We start from the raw sequence: 13343 nt of genomic DNA, 5'->3' as shown, positions 1-13343 counted from the left end.
CCGTAGTTTTTATTAAATTCACCTTTGAAAATTGCCTTTCACAACTGGCACTTGAATGCGGTAGTGACAGCACATTTAGTGCAAACTTGGACAAATCGGGAAATATGAATTCTCCACTAAAGTCTTTTACCTGACTTAGTTTATAAAAAAACTCATCAACTTCCGTGATTCTGGTAGATCTTCGTAAATTTGTAATTTTCTCCACTGGTCATCAATTTTTTGTAGTTGATGTGTGTTTTAAAGTTCACAGATTTGAGGTAAAGATTTCATCAGCGGTAAAAGTGTGGTCTCATTGCCCTTTTTGATACTATCTAAAGTTAAGATGGGCAACTTACTTAGCACAGGATCTTCGAAATTATACCGTTTTTTTATTTCTAGACAAGCAGTAATTAAAAAATCACGACAGCGTTGAAGAAAATCAATTTTAGCAGGTTCCTCTAAAGAATCTATATTATGAAGAACCCCAATACCCAAATACATATTTGTTATTCGAAGGAAATATGCATCATCAGTTGGGTCAATTTTACCAATGTCTGTTTTATTGATATAGTTTTGTTCCATAAAAGCTGATAAAAAAATCTTTGTCACACAAAACCATCTTACTGTGTAAATTTAAAATTACCACTTTTTCACTCTGAAAATATTTGTTAAGGACGACAAATTTAGGTAGAACCCATTCCAAAAAAATATAAAATATTTTTATCTCGAATTTATTAAGAGCAATATTTATTTCCTCGCTGGATATAAGACGATGTTCCAGGTAATTGAAAAACAATTTTAAAGGTTTCCACTATTCTAGGATCCGCTTAACCACCTGCAGTAATGACAACCAACGAGTTTGGGCTGGTCTAAGTATCTTGTGTGATTCAGTATTACAAAAGTGCTGAAATTCTCTGAACATTGCCTGTCGCTTAGCGCTGTTTTTAAAAAAACCGTAAATATTTCTGGCCAAGTCTTCACACATTCGGGGTAATTTTTTACATGCTTCACTTGCGCATAAATGCAAAGAATGGCATACACATTTCTGAAGCATTAATCCCGGGATATCGTTATCTAATTAGCTTGCCACGGAGTTTTTACTACCAAACATGGTATTACAGCCGTCCGATGCAAAACCAATCATATTTTAAGAGGAATACCATTTTGCGATAGGAGTGTTATTATTTCCTCATATAACCTCTGACTAGCACCTTGATCCGCTTTCTCAGGTTCATCCCCAGAGAAAATTTGCAAAAGTTTCCAGAAAAGAGTATCAACTTTACAGATTTTAGGATGGAAAAATCTTACGCATATACATTAAGTTTTAACTGATGAAATGTTAGTAGATTCATCAATAATCAGACTGAATTTGGAGCCCTTTAAATAAGAGATTATTTCTTGTTCGGCACAGGCGTCAATAACATTTTTAGAAACTTGAGTCGCTTTAAATCTTCCTAGTGACATTCTCTGGGCAATTTTCGAGTCAGGAAAACAACTTTTAATTACATTTGTTAAATGATCAGCTGAATTAAAAGAGATATTGTGCTCTGTCAAAAATCCTGTTATTTTAATTTCGGCCACTTTGCTCTGAGTTTGCAAGGAACTCTCAGGTTTATTAAACAAAGAGGTTATTGTCGCCTTTGGAAAAGCTTTTACGTTCTGAACATGCTTTGATGATTTAGCATAATTTTTAATAACGGTTAGTTCTGCAGTAAGCTCTAAATTACAAGGACGACACCTAGCTTTTTCATCTGAAAGTGCAATTTAAATATATGAGATAAAGGGAAAAAACTTAATTATTGATAACAATTTACCATTACTTTTAATAAGTCAACCTTTAAACCTTGAGTCTTCCCACTCCACTCGGTATTTTTGTTTTCGGTGCTTAAACTTTTGAGAACATTCGCCGCGTTTCAACTTTTTATATTCAGGAGTTGAACTCCTACTTTCACGTTCAGATTCGAAATCAGACATGGTTACTTCTTATTTTTTTATAGTCTAGTTTTTACACTAGTTTTAGATAAAATCAACGACAAACACAAAATCAACACCGCTCATAATTACCACAATCACGTGTGAAAGATGCAGGTAAACTGTAAATAATTTACGACGAAAAATAAGAACGGGGAATCCCCGATACGCGATTCGATATACTCAAGTTGTGTACGGCGCCGCGCCGCCCATAGCCGTTCATATATTTCGTAATATGTGCCATCCAATAGATAGGCAACCACAAACACTTATTAATGCACAGAACACTTATAAATTAAATATATGAAGTAGGATATTGTAGTAGGGTTTAATTTTTTTTTGAATTAAAAAAAAATAAAATCTAGTCAAAATTATCGTACAAAGTGATATTATTGCATAAGTACTATCGTACATCGTACAGCAACACTGGTCCCAACATTGATCGCAAAATTTTTAAAACTGGATAATGCAGAAGCTTATGCCGGTCACTGTTTGCGTCGCACATCGTCAACTTTACTTGTTTAGGCAAGTGCTTCGTTTGAAATGCTAAAACAACATGGGAAATGGAAAAGCTCTTCAGTAGCTGAAGGATATATAGAAGAAAGTATTTTATCCAAAAATAAAGTAGCCAACATTATTGCCAATTCAGTTAATTCCGAGGTTAATTCCGTATCGACTATTGAAAATTCTTTAATGGATAATTTACAAACTATACAAAATAGCGTTAGTGCTGCCACCTCTACCATCACAAAAAACACCGACCTTTCTATAGTGGGATCAGCTACATTTTCCGGGACATTTCAAAATTGTAATTTTTATTTTGGAAATAAAGTTTAATTTTTAGTATTTAAAGAAACATTATTTTTTGTATTAAATGGATGTTTATTCTTTATTATGAGAGAAATAAAATTGGATAAGCAATAACATTTCCGGGCATTATCATAATGCCCGCTTATAATGCCCTAGGTGTGATAGCAGGTATTATTGCTACCATAACATATTCCATTTCTAAGGTATTATAAATCAATAATAGATAGGTAAAACATAAAATAACTTTCGAACGCACATTAGTGCTGCATAAAGGCTTACCTTGTCTTCGTTGAAGTCAGGCTCGGTTTTAGTCTATTAAAATTAATTTATTAAATAATTACTGCAGGAAATGACTGGCGATCGGTATTTATAAAGCTGTTAGCGGTTAGCTATTTTACAAAGCCTACTTGCAAGTGTGTATACGTTCTACTGCACGTAATTTCAAATTTCGGCAATGCGTTTCTCTTGCATTGCGCTATGTCAGTAAGGCGTCAAGCTCGCAAAATAATGTTCGTATTTTCGCGAAAAAATGTATTTTAAATAAAATAGTTAATTATTAAGGAACCATGCTATAATTTCCCAATTTAAACTTTCCTAAAAAAATAATTAAAAAAAATTAAAAATATTCCATATTAATTAATGTTGGAATGATATCCAACACTCTTTGTTTTCTTTAATGTCCAAATATTTAAAATATTTTTATATGTGATTTCTTTTAAAATTGGTTCATACGTAACTTACATTTGCATTGAATATAGTATTATATGATTAAGTTATGTTGTATTGAATGCTGTGAAGGCCGTTCCATGCATACTAATTTGGTTACCAAATTAAGCTATTGAAATAAGGGTATTTCAAAAATTAGAAAAGGGATGAACAGACTTTTGTTAAATGTCATATAAATCATATGTATATAGCACAACAAAATACAAGAGAGGCAACAGAATCATATCTTGGCTATATTGGATTGGTACATAGTCTATGAATAGAATCAGCTACTTAGATTTACATTGTTACATCTTCGTGATATACTGTTGCAATATACCTATATAAATTTGGTTATTATATACAATTCAAATATAATTATACGAAATCAAATATAATATTACTGTCTCATAGCTACATATCCTTAATATAACTTTCTAGAGCGTAGGTACGGAAATTCGGCGCTCGCAGGTTTGTCTATGTTAGATTAAAGGGATATTGCGCGAGAGTTATTAACATAATATTACATTACAGGTATACATACATCTGTAATGATACAGTGTGTCCAAAAAGACTGGAAAAATAACCAGGTAAACGAATTAGTTTACCCATTAACTTCCAAGGGTAGAAATAAAAGTTTTATAAACGGTTTATTTGTTTATTATGACTTAAAGTATACAAATTAAGAAAAAAATTCAACAAAATATATTTTTTTCTGTTTTGATGAAAAAAAAAAATATTGCCTTGACGCAACGTTGGGATACATAAATAAATTTTTATGCTCTAATATTAAATAAATTAAAACAATCTCTATGAAGATGTACTTTGCATTTTTTGCGCATATACCGGGTGGTGCGTCGCCGAGCGGAACATAGAAAATCCCATGTAAATTTTAAGGGGGTTAATTAATGGCTTCCCTGTACATTTTACAGAAAAAATGTACAATTATTCAATTAAATGTAATTGTAAAATTACTAAATTTTCGGTTCAAGTAAAACCAAACACCTGCCACCAGCAAACAATTTGTTATAAGTCTTTGTCAAATCTGACGTATAGCCGAATACAAGAAATGTTTATGGTTGATGTAGTTTCTGAAAACATTTCAGATACTGCTCTAAAACTGTTTCCCGCATAATGCCACTTAATAATTTTGGCTTTTTTTTCGTCGATTGGATAATTCATACTTGTTTTCAAATATCGACTGTCACTGATTTATTGACACTTTTCCTCACGTCAGTGACAATGTTGATTTTACTGGTGCCCGTTTGGTTTTACCTGAACCGAAAATTTGGTAATTTTGCATATACATTTAATTGAATAATTCAAGATTCGCTTATTAAAATTTTTTTAAACTTTGCACGAGGGTTTGCCAGATTGGTCTCTTCAAAAAGTTATCTTACATTTTTTCTTTAAAATGTACAGGGAAGCCAATAATTGACCCCCTTAAAATTTACATGGGATTTCCTATGTTCCGCTCGGCGACGCACCACCCGGTATAAGGTCTGACTTTGACACTGGCATCTGCTCAATTTTTCTTCTTGTTGAACTATCACATATACAATATTATCATACTGCACAGCAAAAGGTAGCGCATTTCTTGAAGGTCGGCTAAGCGTTGAGTTTTTCGCACTTGTCTCTGGCGTTTGCTCCATTTCTGCGGTAGAGCAACCGCAATTTGTGATTTGAAGTCAAGTTGGCTTATTTTTTGTTGGTTGACCATGTTGTGTATTATCCAGACATTTACAATCAAGCTATCCACAAGGTTTGTGAAAAGCGGCCATCACCACTTTTTTCTTTTTACTCTACATCTATAATTCGATATACCATTATAACGCAAGTCAACCCCGCCCATGTGTTGATTATAGTTAGTTATAACTTTGGGTTGTGGCATGGGAATATTGTTTTGCTCTTTCCTGTTATACCTCTTTGCTGATACCAAAGGTTCAACGGCACACATGTTGGTGGCAAGCGTTTTAACCGAATTGTCGTTCCATCGCACCTTCAAAATTTCATCATCCGTATCAAACGAATAGCCATAGAAACCCCTCTCTTTTTTTCATTGATTTAAGATTTCCAGTTTGTTGTTGTAGTACGATTTTCTTAGATGGTTCCAGTAGCAAATAAACCTTTTCGCTTTAGCAAACAAAAAAATTTATGTGAGGAGAAAAAGTTGTCAAAAAACACTTGGTGATGGATGGATCTTGGACCTTGGACAACTGACAAAAGATTTTGAAAAACTGATTCTGCCAAGCCTAGTTCTGGTTGCTCTTTTTTTGATTTTCCTAAATATGGAATACATTTATACAGATATCTATTTCAACTGCATAAACACCAGAGTTTGAAACCAAATCTTATAGGTTTACCCTTCACAAATATTTTAAAGCTGTGTCGAATAAAGTATGGCGCCATCCTTTTCTTATGTCGTACCAAATTTGATTAATAAGTTCAAAATAATTAATTTGACTGTCACTGAAAAAACTTTTAAATTAAAAACCAAGCTTCTTCTTTTAAATCAAACTTAATTTTTCTTGAATGCTTTTCTTTATTAAAATACTACGCACATGCTAACTAACTGAATGCAACGTAAAATATTCTATTAACATTTATTATTCAAAAATTAACTGTTTAAAAAAAAAAAAAAGAAGAAAAAAGAAGAATTCTTTCATTCCGTTTCATCCATTTTTCCCCCTACTGCTTTTTCCCCTCATAAGTATATGCCTACCTATTTGTTTTTTTTTTAGTTTGTCTATAAGAATTGTTTTTTTTTCTCTCACTTCTTCTATTATAAGCCTTAACAGAATCCAGGAAGTTGTTTCCTTCTTTTCTGGAAGTCTGAATGCATGGCTTTTTAGTTGCCTTACTTGTGTTAACTAAATTCTTTATATAACCTATTGTTTTTAATATGCTCTCTTTGTTTAATATTCTAATATTCAATTCCATGTATATAATCATATTACCTTCTGTAATTATGCTTTTTTTTGTATTGGTGGCTAATAAACGTCTTATTATTATTATTATTATTATTATTATTATTATTATTATCTCTCCATTGTTTGACAAGTTATGAGAAAAAATTCCAAACTGCATATTTTTCTCATTTATAGCATTTAAAAGAGGTTTGAGCTTTGAAAATCTGTCATTTTAATCAAGCTTGTCATTACCTGAAAAATAAATATTCTGTTTTATGGCATCAAACTCATTTCTACTCATACTATTTTTCACAATGGGAATGCACTTATCTTCATCTTTTGACCAATAAAGTTTAGTAGCTGGTAGTGTGTGTTATCCAGAAAAGATAAGGATGCCAAAAAAGCGTTTTAAATCTTCTTTAGGTATATCAAAATTATGTCGATTATGATCGTTGGCATATTTTTCTGTAGAACAAAGAATCATTTCCCAGGCTTCATCATTGAAATACAATGAAAGAAAGAAAGAAAGAAAATGTGCTATATTACGTAAGAATAATCTTGTGTACAAGCATCCTACAAGCTAAAAAAACAAAACACAAATACAATTTCAAAAATTGACAAAACAATAAACAAAATCAAACACAAGAAGACAAAACTTTTTGAACATACTTGAATTAAAGATAACTAAATAAAACAATCAATTACTAAATAAAGGTAAACTTGTTGACAAAACTAGAGAAGAAAAAAGGAAAAAAAGAAAACTTTCCAACATGTCCAAGGTTAAAACCTATCATTAAAAAAGTCATCCAGGTTATAATATGCCTTAGCCAATAAAAGCGACTTTAATTCTCTTTTAAATTTCTTAACATCCGATATATGTCTAACACACAGAGGAACATGATTGTAAATTTTTTTACTTATGTAAATTAATGAGTTTTTGGTAAGGGAAGACGTAGGAATAGGTACGGGAACATCATTTACACGACGAGTTAAATGGCCAGTGTCAGAGGGTAGTTTGGGAATTTTGTGAATAAGAGCAGCTGTTTCTAAGATAAAGAGTGAAAAAAGAGTTAGGATTTTTTCAGAAATGAAGAGGGGTTTGCAAGAATCTCTTAACTTAGCAGAACACAGGTATCTAACTGCTTTTTTTTTAATAACAAAGATAATGTTAAGTAGCCCCTTATTGGTTAAACCCCAAAAAGGCAAGCCATACCGAATATAAGATTCAATAAGTGAAAAGTACACTGCACGTGCAACCACTCCTCCTAGCTCTTGTTTTGCCATTCTTACTGCAAAACATCCAGAAGATAATTTCCCAGCTAAATGTAAAATATGATCTTCAAACCGAAGGCGACCATCAATGGTAATTCCTAGGAACTTGCAGCACTCTTTATTCTGCAAGAGGGAATTTTCGTCAAACATCAGACCCTGAACATCGCACTTAAACCCCATAATAGACGTCTTTCTTACATTAAACACGAGCCTGTTGGAAGCACACCACCCTGATAAAATCTGAAGGTCTTCAATGAAAAAAGATTCGCACTAAGGAGATTTTCCATCAACTGTTTCCTTTAACTAATTCATTGCTCTTTTCTCTTCATTTTGCGGTAACATGCTATATGACGGTTATTTCTTTTTCCACTTTGGGGCAATCTTTTTAGATTTCCTAGTTACTAGAGAACGGTAATTCATCCTCTGATTCTTCATGTAAACTAGCCTAAATTTCATACATTCCGACCACCTTTGGTAAATCCCTATTATTTTCCAAAATATTATCGTCAACCTCCTCCTCGTTTGTAAGTTCATCTACCGGCGCGGCGGCGGAATGTAGACAGCGTCGATGTTTACCGCGTGTTGTAATACATCATTCTCATCTAATGTAGCTATAAGCTGGGCAGTTGTCAAGGGTCTTCGATTCCTCCATTTTCGGTCCAAGACATAATCTGTAATAAATGAAATTTGATCATGACACCTTTTTAATGAGTCTTTCTTTGGAAATACTCTACGATATTCTAAATGCTTCATGCCGTTTTTACTCGACCGAATTTTTTACAAATATGCGTATTTACATATATAAAAGAGTAAAAAAACTTACCAATTGACAAAGAAATAACACCTAAAATTCACTTTTGATCAAACTTCTTATGAATACACTACGTAGTACGCAAACAAAGTTCGACTGCAAACTAAAACAAAACAACATCTGCTGTTAAGCAGATGTTGCTGTTCATTCATTAAGCAGATGTTGTCATAACTAGATAATATACATAAGTACGCCTCTTGGCCACATCCGTGCACTGGTGTCAACTTGTGTACGATTTCTGTCGACTAGGCCCAACGTTGCGTACACGCAACATTATGTTGGAGGTTATGTAACAGAAAAACTAAAAACTTTTCTAGAAATGCTATAACGTTTTATTGAAAAATAAGCATTAGATCCTACGTTTTAATCGCTAAGACGTAACTTTTTTGTTTTTTACTATTTTTACTTACCTGTCAAAAAAACCTAGATAACAATTGCAGAATCGACGTTTTTGTAAAAAATCTCCAAATTTATTACGGTTCACTATAAGTACCGAAAACTTTGTTAAACAATATATTATTATTTAAAAGAATGTAGAATTATTAAATAGTATGGAAAAAAACTATTATCTAAAATGTTGCGTGTACGCAACGTTAGGAATTAACGGGTTAAAAAACGCTCGAACACGTCAATTTTGTTAAATTTTTTTGCATGTTTTCAGATTTATGAAACATATATGGAACACTGCACAGCTGTCAACTTCATTATTTTAAACACCCCACTTATTATTGCATTTTTGGATTCTAATGATTTCGAAATGTCAACAATTTAAAATCAACATTTTTAAAAGTTTTACCTGACCTCAAAATCTAAATTATTTAACCCTCAGTATTTTTTTGTGTGACAGGTGAGAGGTGAAACACTTTGACTTTGATTAATAGATTTGATGTCTTTGCTAAGTTCAATATTGTCCAAAATGGCTCAACTAAATGAAAAAAAAATTACATTAATAAGGTTAAGGGGTTATTGAGATCGTATAAGACCATACGAAGAGGTCGCTAATTTATTTTTCTAAATGAAAACCACTTACTTAATCAACTGCTCAGAAAATAGTAAAGAAGTTCGACGAAACTGGCAGCTTTAAAGTAAGGACTAGAAAACTGCTCTGCCAAAATCTCAACACATAAAAAAAGTTTGGAAGAATTACAATGTTTCGTTGAAACCGACAGTTCATTACGAAAATCCGCTCAATAGATTGGCATGCCTAAATCATCGGTTGAAGTGATTTTAAAACAAAATAAATTCCGTCCTTATAAAACTCACTTGGTGCAAGAACATTGGGAAGATGATTTTGATAGGAGGGTCGCATTTTTGTGATACAATCATGGAAAAACTAGACCAAGATTAGAACTTATTAAATAATATTGTACTTTCGGATGAAGCTATGTTTATGCTTCATGGCATTTTAAACCGCCAAAATTGCAGGTACTGAACCGATGAAAATCCGCGGACAAGTGCGCACCCAGTATCCCCAAAAAGCTAATGTGTTGGCTGCGATATTTGGAATCTTCATAATTGTCCCGTACTTTATTGAGGTAAACCTGGCTTCTGTAAAGTAATTAGAAATGCTTCAAAACCTCACTATCCCTGAAATTAGAGGTTTGACCGGTCCAGACTACAGAAAAGTATGGTTTTAACAAGATAGGAGCTCCATTTTGTCTAAAGTCGAGAGATTCCAAAATAAATTATATAGGAATTCTGATTTTTTTTCTATTATAAACTTAATTTCTTATAACTAGAAAAAAATAATTAAAAATAAAAAAAAATGTTTTTAACAAGAATTTTTTTTAATTTTAAATATACGAGGTACGTTCAGAAAGTAAGTTCCGTTTCTATTTATATCTGCTGCAGCGCTGCAATCGCAGTTTCGTGCATGCGCGACAGACGCTCTATATCAGAGACAAGAAACGGGCGCCAGTTTGAGATCGCTGTCAGCCACGTATGCTTTGTTGTGCTTGTTTACAAGGTCGATGTTGATTGAAAATCCCGCCGCTTGTGAAATTAGATCTGCGATTCGTTTTCCGAATGCTAAGAAAGTGAAACCAATTAAAATTTATTGCCAAATTTGCGAAGTTTACGAACGAAACGTGATGAGTGATTCAATGGTGAGCAGATGGGTTCGACAGTTCTGTGAAGTGCACGATGAAGAACGAAGTGGGCGTCCATCTTTAATTACAGAAGAACTAGTTCTAGGCTAAGTTTATATAAGTGCTCTTGCTATGGAATTTCCCCAAATCTCACGATCACGATCACTACTTCATGAAATTGTTACAGAAAAACTGAAATTTTGTAAACTTTGCCCACGTTGGGTACCAAAAATTCTTACTGAGGAACACACAACAAAACTTCAGTTTTTAATCCATTATGATGAAGGCGGCGAAGATTTTCTGTCACAGGAGATGAAACTTGGGTTTCTTATGATACTCTTGAAACAAAGCGGCAATCAATGGAATGGAACCACACTTCATCCCCAGCAAGGGTTAAGCCGAAACAAATCTTGACACAAATTATGTACACAGTGTTTTGGGACAGAAAAGGCTGATTGATTTCTTACCGCGAGGTCAAACAATCAATGCAGATGTTTACTGCGAGACACTTAGCGAATTGCGCCGCGCAATCCAAAATAAACGCCGAGGATTTCTGTCAAAAGGTTTTGTTTTTCTTCACGACGATGCACGACCACACACTGCAAAGGTGATGAGAAATCTCCTACAGGGATTTGACTGAGACGTGTTTGACCATCCTCCGTTCAGCCCTGACCTCGCTCCTAGCAATTTTTATTTGTTCTTACATCTTAAGTCTTTCCTTGGAGGTCAACACTTTAACAGTGACGAAGAGCTAAAAGAAAATACAGGCGGCAACTTTCTATGAAGAAGGCTTAGAAAAACTTGTGTCACGCTATAACAAATCCCTGCAAAATTTCGGCAGTTATGTGCAAAAATAGTTTAAGAGTTGTAGATTTTTGTGCATTAAATATTTTTCCTGTATCTGTACACAATTTTTTTTTTTTTGATTACCAAATGGAACTTACTTTCTGGACGTACCTCGTAGCTTTAATATTTAGTATAGCGTTCATGTGCATCAATAACAGCTTGGTAACGTATCAATAACATCAATAACACAACATGCGTATCAATAACAGCTTGGCAACGCCCGCTGTCAATCAGGTTGCTAAACATTTTTGGAAAAATTTCATTCTAAAGTTGTGGTAAAACGGTCCTAAGCTCAGCCATTGTTTCGACAGCGGGACTGTGTTCATCTAGCCTTCGCTGCGACATGTCCCAAGCATGTTCGATGCAATTAAGCTCTAGAGATAATGAAGGGAGTGAAAGATGCGGAATTCTATTCATTTCTATCGCATCAATAACAGCTCTAGCCCTGAGAAATCTGGCAAGAACATCTAAAAAAATTAAAGTCTGTACCGATAGCATTATGAAATTATGGTACAATGTTATTAATGACATGCTGCCTGTATTGTTTTACGTTCTTGTTTCCACCGCAAATGTAAAGGTCAGTACGACTGTTAAAACATATACCACCCCACATCATTATTAAACCTCCTCGGAAAGGTAGACACGTTGAACAGGTCGTCGACATTTTTCAAATATATATTAGTACAGGCTCACGACGACTTAACGTGATTTGGAGCCCGCCGTGCAGCGGACTGGACGTGCATACATACGCCAAAAAATATTTGGCAACGTTGGATTTTTTTCAGTTTTGTTTTGACGGAACAGGTGTTGTGTTGTAAATCATGGCGTCGTATCAGAAACTAGGTAATATTTGCATTATTTTCGATTGTTTTAATAAAATACTGATTAAAATCAAATAAATTGACTGCTATTTAGTAAATCAACAAATATACGTACATAAAATGTAACCTCGCTCTACAGAGTGTTCGGCTTTTGATTTTGTGTAGTATTTTGAACGTCGGGACTGTATTTGGTTCAAGTTTTTACTTTTTACCGAAAAATTTTAAATTTTATTGTTGTTATTATTTCGTATTTTTTTTAAGGTGGTATGCAACCACTGGCAGATAAAGATCTTGAAGAAATTCTAAATGACAGTGACTTCTACTTAAGCGATGATGATGAAGAAATCACCGCCGAAAACAGTGAATCAATTGAGGCAAATGATAATGAAGACGACGAGCCGGCGCCGGCAGACGCAGATTCGGTTTCTGATACCATTGAAGAGAAGTCTGATGACGATAATGTTCCCTTATCCAGAATAAGAGAGCAGGTTCTCCAGGAGCAAACAAAAAATAAAACCGCAGAAGTAAAATTGAAAAGAAATGTTTTTGAAAGTCGAGAAGATATCTACCTTGATCCGGAATGGCAGTTACAAGATGATCATGAGTATTGGACACCCCTGAACTATTTTTATGAATACTTTCCAGATTATTTTTGGGAAAATTTATCAGAACAAAGTAATATTCGCGCCATGCAAGCAAATGAAAAAAAACCACTAAAGTCAACAGCCAAAGAATATCGAATATTGACTGGAATACATATTTTAATGGGCATTTTTGAACTTCCACGGCCGCGGTTGTATTTTATGAAGGGAATTGAAATATCTTGCTCATTACTCAGCTACCTAGAGACCATATTTTTAAATTAAGAAATTTTCTACATGTTGTTAACACTCTTAGTGTTTCAAATGAAGTAAGGCAGTCAAATCGGCTATGGAAAGTTCAACCTATCATCGATGCGATTCGTAAAAAGTGTATTACTTTACCAAGGAGTAAAGAATTGAGCATCGACGAGCAGATGATTCCCTTCACAGGCACTACTGCTCTCCGACAGTACCTTAAAAACAAGCCAAATCCAGTAGGACTCAAATATTTTGTTTTAGCTACACCTTCCGGGCTGGTTTTAGATTTTATG

The 13343-nt window shown here is 33.8% G+C and overlaps 1 protein-coding gene across 2 annotated transcripts in view; it reads right to left on the bottom strand.

Moving 5' to 3' along the window:
* LOC126744077 (diacylglycerol kinase eta) overlaps window positions 1–13343 on the bottom strand; it is a 764865-nt gene that overhangs the window by 310680 nt on the left and 440842 nt on the right. The window lies entirely within an intron of this gene.

This window comes from Anthonomus grandis, chromosome 13, assembly GCF_022605725.1.
Source record: "Anthonomus grandis grandis chromosome 13, icAntGran1.3, whole genome shotgun sequence".
In the NCBI taxonomy this organism is placed as follows: Eukaryota; Metazoa; Arthropoda; class Insecta; order Coleoptera; family Curculionidae; genus Anthonomus; species Anthonomus grandis.
Note: the sequence above shows the minus strand (reverse complement) of the source record. Positions and strands in the feature narration are given on the sequence as shown.